The sequence below is a fragment of the Python bivittatus genome, unplaced genomic scaffold (assembly GCF_059951505.1).
Source record: "Python bivittatus isolate LINGU-HERP-01145 unplaced genomic scaffold, Pbiv_v1 ctg000140_np1212, whole genome shotgun sequence".
Classification (NCBI taxonomy): domain Eukaryota; kingdom Metazoa; phylum Chordata; class Lepidosauria; order Squamata; family Pythonidae; genus Python; species Python bivittatus.
In genome coordinates, this window is record NW_028277043.1 from 616,967 (window position 1) to 630,225 (window position 13,259).

The 13,259-nt window shown below is 40.6% G+C and overlaps 1 protein-coding gene across 1 annotated transcript in view; it reads left to right on the plus strand.

Annotated features, from left to right (window-relative positions):
• KLHL25 (kelch like family member 25) overlaps window positions 1–6,155 on the plus strand; it is a 31,277-nt gene extending 25,122 nt beyond the window's left edge. Inside the window, exon 3 of the mRNA XM_007430322.4 lies at window positions 5,661–6,155. The gene's annotated coding sequence lies outside the window, so the exon portion shown is untranslated. The remainder of the gene's footprint in view (window positions 1–5,660) is intronic.
• Window positions 6,156–13,259: the final 7,104 nt, after the last annotated feature.

A 13,259-nucleotide genomic window follows, 5' to 3' on the forward strand; every position in this document is an offset into this window, starting at 1 on the left:
GGAAATAAAATTTATATGCCTGTCACGCAGGTGCCTCTGAATGCCAAAACTGCAAGCCAGAAGCATCTGTAGTCAATGCTTTTGAGTATATTTTGGGTAAGTGCTGCTGAAGGATTTTCAAAACTGAAATAAAAGGCCAAGCCATTAATTGTTTCAACAGCTAGTATTTTCCCCTGGGAAATCCCCTTAGACAATGCACATATTGTTCTAAGATGCTCCGGCCTCTTACAACTTTTTGGCTGGTGAAGTTTTTTTGTTCTTGCATCTGTGATTTCCAAGGGTCTCCTTCGTCTTGGCTCAGAATAAGGAGGTCTTCTGAATAGCCAATGTTCTGATTTCCAAGCTGCTTTTGTTTGGGTCCTCTGCCCTGTACAGGGCAAGATTTAAAAGCTTTTTTCCCCCTTAGACATTCTGCTGAAGCTCTAAAACAGAATCAAGGGATCCAGAAAAATTAGGGAAAGAGTTCTTAATATCAAGTTGCAAATTACCGGGGTGGGGGAGGAGGAGGAAGATTTCTTGACTTGCATTTCATGCCAAGTTGTAGTTGCTTAACCATGATCTGTTGCCTAAGCCACAATTGTCTGAGTCCACATATTACTAACCAGAGTGTGTGCAAACAAGTATTTAGTGCAAACAGCCATAACTAGGTACACACAACATTCTAATCCAAAACCCAACAAATCAAATTCTGGAATATACTGGTGTAGGCTTTCATGGTTGGTATCTGTTGGGCAGTGTTGGGCTTCAGGGTTTAGTGACCGTGGTCTAGACAACAGATTTCCTGATGTTTCACCAGCAACTGCTGGCATCTTCAGGTGCATAGCAGACCACCTTACTTCTGAAGATGCCAGCCACAGTTTCTGGCAAAATGTCAGGAAATCTATTGTCTAGACCACGGTCACTAAACCCTGAAGCCCAACCCTGCCCAACAAATTCTGGAACATTGACAGAAATATTGTCAAATGCAGCAAAAATAAACAGTAGTTCTGTAGAACAACTGATTAATCCTGGTCTAGAAGAGAACCTGAGCCACACTTGAATCTTGGAAGGGTTCTTCCAGAGTGGGGAGATTACCATGAGCTCCAGTGTTGAATAAAAAAATAAATTATTTCTGTCAGAGTACACCAGAGCTGACATCAAGAAAGAAAGGATTATTTAATATTTTATTTAATGCATTTATTTAATTATTTAAGGAGTATTAAGTACGTTTGCTGCCTTGAGTTGACCAGAATATATAAAAGGCAGGATAAAAATAGATAATAATTATGATTATTAATTATTAATCCTGATGCTTCGGTTATGTACCATATATACTTGCAGATAAGCTGAGAATTTTAGGTTCCAAAATAACCCCCCCAAAATTGGATTTAGCTTCTCTGCAGATGGCTTATCCACAAGTATATACAGTAGCTGTTTCTTGTTAAGGCTGTTGTTGCTTTCCCTGAAAGATTCCTCTGACCGCTTAAAGAGTTTTTATAACAAAGAGAAATGCATTAGAGAGAGCTGTTTTCCCATCATTCCCATCTCTCAGCCTTTCCGGGATTCCAGGAACGCTACAGGTAGACCTCGCTTACCGACTGCCTCGTGCAGCAACTATTCAAAGTTTACAACGGTGCTAAAAAAATAACTTTGCAACCCATCCTTGTATTTACGACCATTGCAGCATCCTGCAGTCACGTGATCACCATTTGTGTGCTTCGCAACTGGCACACATTTTCACTTGCGACGAGAAGAGTTAATACTGTTCAGTGTGGAAGGTGGAAGTAAAATCATAAGTCATGGTCATGTGATTTTCCACTTACTGACTGTGTCGCTGGTCCCAATTGTGGTTGCTAAGTGAGGACTACCTATATTTTATTACTGCAGGTTATATTATCAGAATCTTCAAAACCTTCATTGCCCCTTTTGAAGGACAACAAGGTCAAGATGGGGTTGTTCTGAGTCTCTTTCTCATGTTTCCTCCTCCTCAAGGCCAGAGCTAAATTACTCTACGGTGGCTGAATGTGAAATCCCTTTACACTATCTCTGTATTGGCAAGGAGCAGCAAGCTCTATGTGTTTTTCCTCTTCTGCATTTAGTCATCCCCAGCATCGTTCCTGGGTCCCTTAAAACTTTGAAAGCTGATAGTTTGATGGCACATTAGTTGTTAAGCAGTAGGTTTTCCCCTGGTCATTCTCTCAGGATCATTTCAAAGAGAAGTATTCAGAACAACACAAATGACAGTTTAATATTTGTGCTCTGCATGTGTTCCCTTGTGAGCTCAGTTTGTGAAGCTGTTCAAGATTCAGCTACTCCTAGAGTTTGCGTAGCTGCCAGTCCTCAAGCTTTGATGCGAATGAACACCACAGCGGCTGAGGCTGTTGCTATCTAATCTGATGCTGTTCTGAATACCGAGGTAGTCTAGTGTGGCCTTTAAAACTCAACAGCTTGTTGCATAGATCCTGTTGCAGTAAATGGATTTCTCCTGTAAGTATAAACCCGTTGCCCATTCTGTGTACCCACCTCTGCCCTACCCTTTTTGCCCACTACTTCCATTTTCTAATAACATCATAGGGTGGAAGAAAATTGTGGGTTATCAGGTGGAGAGACAATGACAAGCCACATCTCAGATGCTGATATGCCCTTAAGAGCCCTGGCATTTGCTACTAAAATTTGACAGTGAGCTGTTGAGGACCTGACCTGTTGGGCACCCCTTCTCTCACACAGACTTCCCCCCCTCTTGCCTTTTCTATAGTCTGAGTTCACACCTCATATTAACCATGAGTTGCTTAACTGTATATATTATAAACCACAATTAGCAATATGCTAAGCCAGAATGAATTAAACCACATTAGGGCTTAGTGCACGGTGTGAGCCCAGTCCATGTCTCTCATTCCTTTTGCCCTGCCCCTCCATTTAATCTGTGTAGGCTTTTCCCAGGGACAACAGAGAACTGGAGAACAAGAAGTCTTGAAACAGAGAATCCAGAACCACTTCCTGCTTGCTCTTCCCCCTTTCTCATATTAGAGCAGCTCAGATAATCCTGCCACACAACATTCTTCAGCTGCCAATAGTCCAGGTTGCCACTTGTGGACACATTGTGCTTGATGGAGGACTTAATTGGCACCTATAGTATAATATGGGTGGGGATCAGGGTGGCTACAGCAGATGAGCTGTTTCTGCCAAGTTGATATTTGGTTCCAAAGCCTGTTTATCTGGCCAAGGTAAGTGGGAGTGGCTGCCTTGAAGAAAGGTGTTTTGGCAAGTTAAGCCTGGATTGAGTTCTGAGCTCAGTATCTTTCTGCAGCCATTAATAACAAAGGCCCCTGTGCTGCTTTTAAGATAAAGTAAGATGATCCCATGGTGAGGGCAGCAGAGTGATTTTTGGCATTATTCTGTTTTCTCCCACTTTTCCATCTTTGGGCATGTTCCCACTCCACATTCAGGTGACTTTGGAGGAATCTTCTATCTCATGCCACTTTGACTAACTCAAAGCCTGAAATTCAGAAGACGGGATGCATATCACAGCCAAGCTCCTCCCACTTGTCACTGAGATCCTCAATTTCTATAAACAGAGAACAGGGACATCCTAAATGATCTCAGTAAGTGGGAGGGAGAATCTCATGAATGTTCTCTCTTTCTCCTGCATAGACACTTAATAGTGAAGAAGGAAACCTCGGTAGCTTTATAACCTTTCAATCTGGTGATGGACCAGGAAGATGAAAATATATACTGTATATATATATTTGAATGGAAATAAAATAGGATTCAACCTGCAAACTCCCAGTGGCTTGGACACTTTTTTCCAAACTGGACCATGTTTTGCCATTCCAGGTGTAAACATTTGCAGGTGTATCACAAGCCAGCCTTTCATCCTGGAGCATTGCTTTGCTGCTGAGAAAGTAATACTGTGAGATTCACATTTCAGTCATAATTAGGACTGCCTCCCCCTCGGGAGAATCTTATTGACAGTCTCAGAATTGCAGAACATGGGTGTGGTAGTGGTGGGATCCATAAATGCGTATTACTAAATGTATCATGGAGGTCAGCAACATTATCTCTTATTGACCTCTGCAAGATTGCAAAGGTAAATCAGTTTTTTTTAAAAGTTTAAACATTTTTAAGGAGGCTAAGTCTGGTCAGATCACTAAATCTCACAATATTTCAATATTACTGTATTCCCATGAGATGCCATTTTAAGCAAGAATCTAGGGAATGGGACTTTCAGGAGCTCACAAAATTTGGCAATTCCATTGAGGTCTTGCTTGTGTCCTTAAATTATTTTCTGTTGGTTTTGGCATCCTCGCCTTCAAAGTTTGCTGACTTCAGCTATTGTGGCTTTAATGTCTTTATTTCCAGAACATTTTTTAAAAAGAAATTGCCTTGTGTAAGGGGTTGGATTTGATAGCCTAAATGATCCCTTCCAATTCTATGATTCTAAGCTACATTTAGATATACAGGGCACAACTCAATGCACCTTTGCTGTGTTACCCATTTGATCCATTCCTTAAACAAATGAACCCTGTCTGACTTTTCTCCACACGTTATGCATAGTTGCTGACCTTGGGAGGTGATAAAAATCCCCATGAGACAGAACCTAAGCACCAAAAGAGCCGCAGGAAAATAATTACTTCAGGCTCCAACTGATATTCCAAAGGGAGAGACATTGGACTGCCAAACGTTGGACAGACTTTTAAGTATCAAAAGTGGTGCTGCTTATGTTATGGGCACAGCTCCTTGCTGGATTGGGGTGAATATCTTTGGAAATGCAGCTGATTTTACATCTCTCTTAGAATATTCATCCATGCATCAAGCATCTATCTCTCTTATTTAGGACAACCATCCATTCATCCCTCATGTGCTATTTCTCTCTCTCCAGAAATTCCAAGTCATGTTCTCAGTCCTTTCTATTAGCAGTTGTGAGTGCTGATAGGATTGGAGTCACCCAGAACCAAGAAGGAGACATCAGTCTAGTTCAAGGGAAATCCACATTAGAAGAATAAGAACAAAACCTAAAGAAGCAAAATGCAAAACAAGGCGGGGAGGAACATCCATCAGCCACAATTGGGGGAAACATTAAAGAAGGGCATATAGTAGAATCATGCTTAGATTGGCCAATTCAATTGCTTTCCTTCTGAACAGACCAATCCAAGCATTCCAGTTTGTGCATTATCAAGAAGAGAATCATTCAGAACAAGAAGGGGTTCATGGTATTCTGGACTGTTTTAGACAATATCATTGCAGAAATACAAAAATGACTCTGATCAGCCTATTCAGAGGAAGAGCAGGGAGTGAAACCCTTCAGAGATAAAATGCTCCATTTTGCCCCTATTCATTTATTAGATGTATAGGCTGCCTCCATCTCTACCACTCTGGGAGGCTTACAGAATGCAACAATAAAACTTCAGAATATATCATCCCATAGAAAGTCTGGAGAAAATCAACCATCAATTAAATATCTCAGAAGGGTCTACCATCCATTTGAACCAGGTCCTGGAAGAAAGTGAAAAGGCTGAATGAGATGGCTTCCTTGTTGCACATGGAGTAACAAACAGTGCATTCTAAAAAAATCTTCCTAGGAAAAGTCCTTTCCTGCCTTTATCAGCTGGTTATAATCGAATGCCTACCTTTATAGCCAGTCAAATGCTCTGGGTGTTAATTAGCTGTTTCTCTCTTCCCAGATGCAGCAGTTTTATTCAGCCATCAATGGAAGCCACACCAGCAGCTGGAGACACCAGCTTTGCTTTCTGACTGCTCCCACAAAATCCGGTCTATTGGTATGCCATCTTGGGATGTCGGCCTGTTCCCAAGGTTTGGATGGATGGAAAGGCTGAGCAATCCTGTTGACTTTCTCTAAGGAAAAGCGAACAAAGCAGCAAAGAAGTCCTTCTATAGGGACAGTCTTGCAGGTATCACTTTGGTTCCAGGTGGTATGGAGAAGTAGCCCAGTAGCCTTAAAAAGCCTTGATGATTTCCATTCAAGGACTTCAGAAACTCTCTCCTGCAGGGAGATTGAAGCACAACCATCTCAGAAAGGGCTTGAATTGCACCAAATTATTATTATTATTATTATGGTTGGTCGCATAGTCAACCAGATGTTGTTGTTGTTGTTATTATTATTATTATTTGTACTTTAATGTTACCAGGAGTTCTAGTAAATGTTAATAAAACTGTCTGAGAAGCAATCTTGCTTGGGTAGGAGTTTTCTTTTTGGAGTGCCCCTGATGAAAGTGCAACAATTGCTGAACGGTAACTCTGGATCCATTGCTTCTTTATTGGGATCTTATCCTGAGCGCAAACCAGCAAAGCTGCAGCTGCTTCTGAAGGTCCGTAAGACTCAAGAATTGCTTTCCGCGTTTGGAGAAGGACACTTAAATATAAGGAAAGAGGGACATCTGCTGAACTCTGGAAGCATACTTTTCAAAAGGCCACATTCCCATTGGTGACCCCACACCCTTTCTAAGTCTAGGTTGACCCAACGTAACTAAGCAAAACCAAAGAAACCACATCACAGCTTAGAGTACTGTGCACATCCAGTCAATGGTGGTTAATTCAATAAATCATCGGTACGCTTATCACAGTATGACTTAATTCAATATGTGAGCCAGTGTCCTACTTTGTCTCTAATGTGAGATCCAACATGTAGTGTAGTTGAAGTGCTGCACTGGCCCGAGGGAAACCCAGGTTCAAGTCCACAGCAGACCATGGAGTTCCCTTGGGAAATTTTGGGCCAGTTCTCTCTAAGCCCAACACTCAGTATAGTATAATGGTGAAGGTGTTGGAGTGAGGAGACTCCAATTCTAGTCCATTTTCAGTCATGGATGTTCAGTAGGTGACTTTGAGCTGGTCACTCTTTTAGCCCATCCTATTTTAAAGGGGCATGGTGGGGAAAATGGGAGGAGAAAGTGCTAAGAACACCCATTGCAAGCTTTTGAGTAAAAGGCAGGATATACATTAAAAAGTATCCCCCTCCTCCTCCTTTCCCCATTCCAAGGAAAGGACAACTCTTGCCTATCAAAGATTCAAATTAACAACTTTGTGAGGACGCCAATAATCATTCCTCTTCCTACTCCTTCCATACAGCTATTGGAACCAGAAATAGTGAGCGTGGTACAACTATTGGCAGCTGGTCAAGCTAGACTGTGATTTCTTTGCTATTTCTGAGGAAAACACATTTTTTTAAAGATTTTTTTCCCCCTCTTCCTTTATTGTTTTCAGATATTGCTTTGGTCTTCCATAGTGACTCACTGTCATATCACTTTTATAGGACCAGTGCAATACAATTGCTAGGCTGGGGTAAGGAGGGAAGAAGAGCTGTAGATCATTTATGCGTAAAAATTATTGGGGAATCTTAAACCAGCCTTGCTCTCAACTTGGTACACTTCTCAGGTTCATTCTGAGGATAAAATATATATTGGAACTATTTTTATGACCCCAGTCTCCTTGAGAAAAGGTAAATGGAGATGTAGTGGTAAATCATTTTACCATTTTTCTCCAGTTTCTGTCTTTTTCTGTGCAGGTTCTTGGTACTCCTTTAGCATTTTTTAAAAAATATGATTTTAAACCCTGAGTTCTTATATTATTTCTGCAGCCCTTCACAGAGTTCAGTAGGACTGTCCTGCAAAATTAAGCAAAAACATCAACAAAAAAATCATATCTATATGGCCTGTATTTACCTTCTGTTATTTTTAATTCGCAGTTTGACATTTCTGGGCATAGAATTTGCATCCAGCAAACAACAGAATTTGCATCCCAGAACTTCAGTAGTATGTGATAATAGAAAGTTAGGAATTTTTTAAGCTATTCCTGCTTTGAAAATAAATTTGAGGAGGCGTGGGAGGCATTCAATGGGGAGAAGACTGGAAGGGAAAGTGGGTCTATTACGGATAGATTGGTGGATACACACCCAAGGGAGAAAACGGATATTTTTCCTCTTCTTCTCTCATGTTTATTTGGCCAGAAAGGCGATTCAAAGGCTTTTGGCAGAGATACAATAGCCCCCATTAGTTGCTAAGAGATTAAACAAGAGGTGGGTGGCATAAAAGAGCCTCTGTGATAGCTAAATAATAAGGGATAGATTGAGGGAGAACTTGATTAATCCTTTAAAAAAAATCTGATCTGGGATGAATTTTCCAAGCTAGAAACAAAGTGCATTCACTGGGCTGTCTCTTCAAGGTCAGATGTTTCCCCTTTCTCATGACCAGTACTGTCTTTTCAGACAATGCTTCTTATCCCTCCCTATGATGCCAAAGTTCCATAAAAGTTTCGTTTTTCCTCCCTGCAAAAAGGCATCATGTTTTTCTACCTCAATCTCAGAAAGCTTTTCATTTCTTTACAGTTTCTAGATGGGGTCTTTTTGAGTTGATCAGATAGTTGCAATAGAACAATTCATCCCTTTTGCTTTGCATTTGTTCGATGTGATTCCATCACTTTGGATCTGCCCTGGTTGTTCCAGTCCTCCTTTTCAGCCACCTAGAAAGTGAAGGAAGGGCTGGACTGCTTTGCTATAGCCCTATCAGTGTCACCAGCTGTTTCTTCTCCTTTGCAAAAATCCATTGGAGGCCGTTTCTTTTCTGTCTACTTGACTTTTTTTTTTAAAAAAGGTAATTTTTCAACCCAGCACTCCTCTCTCACGTTGGATGCAACCTCTGGCACAGATCCAGGAATAAAAACTTAAGAGTTTGACCTTTGGCCATTTGGCTGTTTCCAATCTGTCACAAACCATCTTGCTTAAGTAAGCATAAGAGAATTATAATGCTATTGTTAGGCTTCCAGAGATAGAAATAGAGAGGTAGCAAGATGGTGAGACAGTGATATATATTTTTGTTGTTCAGTCATTAAGTCGTGTCCGACTCTTCGTGACCCCATGAACCATATCGCGCCAGGCCTTCCTGTCCTTCACTGCCTCCCTGAGTTGGCTCAGTTTCATGCTCATTGCTTCAGTGATGCTATCTAACCATCTCATCCTCTGCTGTCCTCTTCTCCTTTTGCCTTCCATCTTTCCCAGCATCAGGGTCTTTTCCAAAGAGTCCTCTCTTCGCATTAGGTGACCAAAGTATCTGAGCTTGAGCTTCGTTATCAATCCTTCCAATGAGCAGTCAGGGTTGATTTCCTTAGTGATATATATACACATATGCATTTCACTCTCCCCAGCATCTATCTGTTCTGGTTTGTAAGCTATCAAAATGCTTCCAGTTGACACTGTATGATAGAATGCTGGATTAAATGAACCTAAGGCCTGATCCAGCTTCAGAACTGTTCTTATGTTATCTTATCCTATCACACTGATCACAACTCAGATTAAATTGTGATACCATGATGATACATTTCTAAAGAAGTGTTGATGATACCTCAAGATCTGGAGATGGTCAAGTTACATCTCTAGAGTGTAGCATTTGGTCCTCATCTTCCAAATGGTCACCTTGGAATGCAATCCAGATATAGAAGGGATTTGAATCTTAGGAGGAATGGTTTGAAAAGGTGAGGATGTTAAACCTGAAGTTGGTTAAAAGAAGACATTGTCCAGAGTCTGCTCTGGAGAAGACAGAAATCTATTCTCCCAGACCAAGATCGATGGCTAAAAAGACAGGAACCAGATCTTTCTAACTATTAGGAGAAACTTCCTGAGTGTATAAGTGGTATGATAATAGAGGGGATTCGTTCTACTGTGCTGAAGGCATCTATGCCAGGGTAGTCAACTTGTCAGTGTGTGGGACTGCACTGATCATTTTTGAGGAGAGTAAGAGCCACAGTGGATAGAGTAAAGATGCACAACAAGAGGGACCAAATCATGCATATGGGTGATGCTGAGCTTTTTATTCCCACCACCATAATTTTGACACTGTGGTGTGTTTTAGCCATGTCATGTTTAAGATCTACACTAGGGCAAGATATTCCAGGGGACATATCTGGGTTTTGGGGCACAGATTAAATGAAAAGGACAGCTGTAATAAGTGGCGCAGTTCTTTCAGATCTTCAGAACTGAGCAAGGATTTGAATCAGGGTCTTGCAACCAACAAAATCTGCTCCTTTTTTGTATACCATGAGCTCATGAGAGCTGCCTGCTATGGGAAGAGAAAGACACTCAGCATAAAATGGAGTAATGTCTTATTTGAGTTAAATCTGGCTTCTGGTGGCTTCATTTTATACCCTTTTTATATTTTATATAAACTTTATACCCTTCTTGGTAACAATACAGAAATGAATTGAGTTGCTGTTGCATCCTTCCAGAATTTCTTTTATGGGAAATTAAAAAAAAGTAATCTATGGTCCTAGGGTTTCTTTGAAGCCTCTCATCTAAGTTCAAAGTCTCATTAATTGCAGACAAAATATAAAAAGGCACAGCACTAATAATGAAAGAATGAGCACTAAAAGGAATGAAAATCTATATCATAATTATTTGTTTGTCAATTTTTATTATGTTTATGCTACAATGAAGTTTTTAAATTAATTTTATTTCTGTTTCTATTTGCTGTTTGCAGACTGTTACAGCATTTTAAAGCTCTCTGTGACCTTCAGATTTTCAGCTTCAATTTTTTAAGTAATGGTTCTAAAAACTATGCTGGGAAAATTTATTTAGAAGTCAGGAAAAAAAAAAAGCTTCTAAACATTGCCAATGATAAGGGTGGAAATGCATTGATTCACCCCGATTCTGATTTTAAATGGCATACTTCCCAAGGTCTGGCTAGACAGGCTGTAAAAGAATTGCGTGGAAAAGGCGAGAACAGAATGGTATTTTCCATGCTCATTTTCTCCCTTTCAGTAATGTCTGTTTAAAGAAGAAAAGCAAAGGATTGACGGCCTTGGGAAAACAGTGGGAGACAACTCATGTCTTGTGACTATTTCACACACAATTAAAAAAGCTTTCCTTGCTAGAAAGCTGGCAATGGTTTCATGGTTCGTGTTTCTGACATGTTCTGGGCTTACCATGCCCTTTTAAGGGTGATGCCACCATCTCCCTCACACACGAACTAGTCTGCTTTAGACCTGTGGCCAGTACATAGCTTTGCAGAGCTGAAGAACCAAGTAAAATAATCCAACTCCTGATGCTTCTGGAGGGTTCCCTGAAGGCGTTTGGAGAATTTCCTGTATTATCTCTTGATAATACTGTTGATCTGGGCAATATACAGATGGGCAGCTGACAGGATTGTTCGTAAATGTTTTCTCACCCAGCCAAGTCAGCCCTTTGACTTACCAGCTAAGGGTGATGAAGTAGATGGAACATGAGCTGGGGCACAAATGAAGGAATTCTTGAGTGGATCAGAGGGTATAGAGAGTGAGGTCCCTCTGAACTCCCGTTTCATGGCAGTGAAGGCAGCAAACTTCTCTGATGAGGTTGCTCGTTCATATAGAGCAGCATCTCTTCCTTCATGTTGTTGGAGAGAGGCTGCTGTCAACAATTTGCATGGTTCTTTGTGGACAAAGCCAACTGGATCTACCCTGACATGGAATCCAGAGTTTATCTGATTGAATTATAAGGACATCCAACTCTACAATGACTCTGGATAGCATATGTCTAAAAACAATAGATGCAACCTCAGCAGTTGTTGGTCCTGTTATTTTGGATTCTTTTCAATGTGTAGATCTCAAGGATGAGAAGAGATGGTATAGAAAGATGTAAGCAACCACCTTTTTACTCAACTCTTGCTCATTCTGGTAATTAAATCACACTTAAGAAAAGTGACCAATGCTTTCTTATAGGAAGGATAACATTCTTCCCCACTCCTGGCTAAAAGAGACAGTAACAAGAACTTACCCAGGGTAGGAAGAAACCTACCCTTACAGTTATAAGCTAGTTTCAAATGTTCCCATCCTGGGAAAAATAATGTGGTGGCCTCACAGCTCCAGATGCCTGTGAATGGTGTGAACTATCTGGATTAATTTCAACTGGGCTTTGGTCAGAATATGCTACTGAAACTGCTTTGGTTTCTTAAGTGGGTGATCTGTGCTAAGAACTGGATGTGCTGCTCCTATACCTCTCAGCAGCTTTTGACAGTATTGATATATATGGTATATTATGTCATGGAGGAAGCTTGAGCAACACATTTATGGAAGCAGAACAGAGCCGAGAGCTCACTTAATTTAATCCCGAATTTGGGGTTTTACTTTCACAGGTAATGTGGAAAGAAGAATACAAAACCCATTATTCAGTCAGGAAAAGAGCTGATCTCTAGAACCTGCTCATTCTCTGGATCTACAAGGTCAATTGTCTAAAGAAAAACAATGAAATATTGACCTCTAACAGAGATGAGCCAGTTGGACTCCAAAATTAAAAATGTTTCTTTTCAAAAGCAGCTTTGGATTTTGGCCAGTGAGTTAAAGAGATGAATGTAAACCATGAGGGAGGTCATGAAGCAAATACCTGGTTTTTTAAATACCTGGCTTTTTAAACAAAAACATTTGGTTTACATAGCATTTCAGCGGTTGTTGGCTAAAACTGCTGGGCCCTTTTCATCTATAATTAGCAGCTTCTTGTACTCTTCTAGGCTTCTTGTACTCTTCTAGGCCTTGTGCAGAACTGTCCCTCTTGATGGTCATTGTTCCAAAGAACATCACTGTGTCATGGTACTAGATTTCTCAGGACGTCGACCTTGCAAGTCGTATCAGTTGAATGTACTAAACTTGAGGGACTGGCTCTTTATAAGGAAAATGCATAGTGGATTCATACAATAATGGCTGGTTACAAAATGTAACCAAGTTCCAGACTTGCACAATATACTGCACCATAAATCGATCAACCAGGTTAGGTTCACCCATCATCCTAAGCCATAAAAAATTTTTTAATCAAGAGTAACATCAACCAAGGTTAAGTGTATTTTACAAATGTAGTTGCCAAGTCTTTAGCTGACTTGATTCAGCATATTATGTGAACTCACCCCATGTATTCTACGCAAATGTGCAAACAGTGCAAACTGTGTTTAGTCCTGGCCCAAGCAACTCCTGAATTGGGCATTTATCCAGAATTTCACACCAACACATTCACCCAGCCACCTCATTTCCCTGGTGTGTAAAAACCTGCCTTTCCCAACTGGTTTAGAGGACAAAAACTGGGATGATCAGTGTTCTAAAAACCAAGCTCTATGAGGAACGGTTAGAGGAGCTACCAATGTTTGGTTTGCAAAATAGAAGACTAAAGGGAGATGCAAGAGCACCTTTACCTATGGAAAGAGTCCCCCATTCTCTGCTGAAAATGATAGGACAAGTATTAATGGAGCTAAATAAAAAGCTAGGAAATTCAGGTTGGGAATTAGAAGAAATTTCTTGACAGTAAGCACTCTTAA